Raw genomic sequence first — 1,636 nt, forward strand, 5'->3', positions numbered from 1 at the left:
ACCCGGGACAGGTCTCTCCTGTCCTCTGCTGTACCACACTGTACAGAGGATGCTCTCCACGGTGCTCCTGTAGAACTTTCGGAGAAGCCCAGGAGCCAGACCCGCCCTTCCCATCTTCCTCAGGAATAACAGCCTCTGATGGGCTCTTTTCACCAGTTTGGAGGTGTTCAGTGTCCATGTCAGGTTCTTGGAGATGTGGATGCCAAGAAACCTGACGGAGTCGGTCTGTTCCACCTCCTCACCTCTGATGTGGAGTGGGGGTTGAGTTTTTCTCTTTATATACTCACAGGCATGAATTTTCCAAACTGTTTTAATGAAACTTTTTTAACCTAACCATTTGTGGTCTAAAGCACAGTTATTTGTTCAAATCTTCTGAAATAAGGTGTAATAAAGTGGCCAAACTGAAACGCTCTCTAGGAGAGGTGGAACATAATGATCTACACATATTTGTTGGAGCTCCTCCATTTGTTAACAATCTGATTGGTTTATTATTTCACTAAAAAATGTTCTTTAAAACATAAGTATCTTCTTTATGTATTTCTGTACAAATATGCCTAAACATATAAACCGTATAAGTTCAAAATTGAATCAAATCGAGCAGATAGCAAGAATAAAATAAAATTAAAAAAACAAACAGCCAAAAAATTGAGAAGGGATTGATCCAGGCTCTTGTGAATCAAATCTAATCAATATCTGGAAAATAATACCCAGGCTTACAATTTACTGCAGTATCAAACTATGGTGGAGTTGCTGGTAAACTGATTTTGTTGCTGGTTAACGGATTATGTTGAGGTTCCAGAGGGTCACTTTCCTGAAAGAAAAAAAAAACGTGTGAAGAAATAAGAAGAAAGAAAAAATAACCACTCATTTATTTTCAAATGAGGTATTTTTATTCAAAACTTTATTTTTCTTACCAGCTGTTTTAGAACCTCGTAGACCTCATAATTAATTTTGGATTTATGCTTTGAGTACACGTTCTCCACCATGGGAGTAATCTCTAAATAATTATTTTAATTGAAGGAGAAAAGAAGAAATAACAAAATCAGTGCTGAAAAATTTCCAGCTGTGTTAGGCAGAGAAGACCATGATTTTGAGATAACTTTGAACATATCTGTAATTAAAATGATCTCATACCTTCAAATGTTGGCCTCTGGGTTGGATCACCGTTCCAGCACTTCTGCATTAGATCGAGCAGATCACTCATTCCTGCTTTATCCGTCTTTGTTAACTCATCAAGAGTGGGTCTTTGACCTTTAGCGACAAACTTGCGCAAACGTGTTGGATGAGCAGCTTTGTTTTAAGCAATGAAAACACAGAAGGAGAGATGAAAATGTGTTTATTTTACAGATTAAAGGATGTCAGATCTTTCAATTTCTCTTTATTTTTATGACATGTATTATTAATAATAAAACTGATTGAACTCACTGGGGAAAGGTTCTTCTCCAGAGAGTATGGCCCGGAGAAAAATGGCAAAACTGAAAAAAACAGAAAATCCGTTTTACATGATTTCTATATTATGTTTTCATATTATAATATGACGTTATTTAGTCGTATCCAAAAAAGATAAATAGCAAGAAACTTCTTGAAAGAAGATCCATTTAGCTTTGTGTACCTGCAGACGTCATAAGAGCGAACA

At 36.5% G+C, this 1,636-nt stretch overlaps 1 long non-coding RNA gene across 1 annotated transcript; it reads right to left on the minus strand.

Moving 5' to 3' along the window:
* Nucleotides 1-658: 658 nt before the first annotated feature.
* LOC105357930 lies at nucleotides 659-1,284 on the minus strand. Its single transcript, XR_002873180.1, has 3 exons — nucleotides 1,135-1,284; nucleotides 915-997; nucleotides 659-811 (listed from the first exon to the last, which is right to left on the minus strand). It is a non-coding gene; the product is annotated as an uncharacterized LOC105357930 (long non-coding RNA).
* Between the last annotated feature and the right edge of the window lie 352 nt (nucleotides 1,285-1,636).

Source organism: Oryzias latipes, chromosome 1, assembly GCF_002234675.1.
Source record: "Oryzias latipes chromosome 1, ASM223467v1".
Taxonomy (NCBI): Eukaryota; Metazoa; Chordata; class Actinopteri; order Beloniformes; family Adrianichthyidae; genus Oryzias; species Oryzias latipes.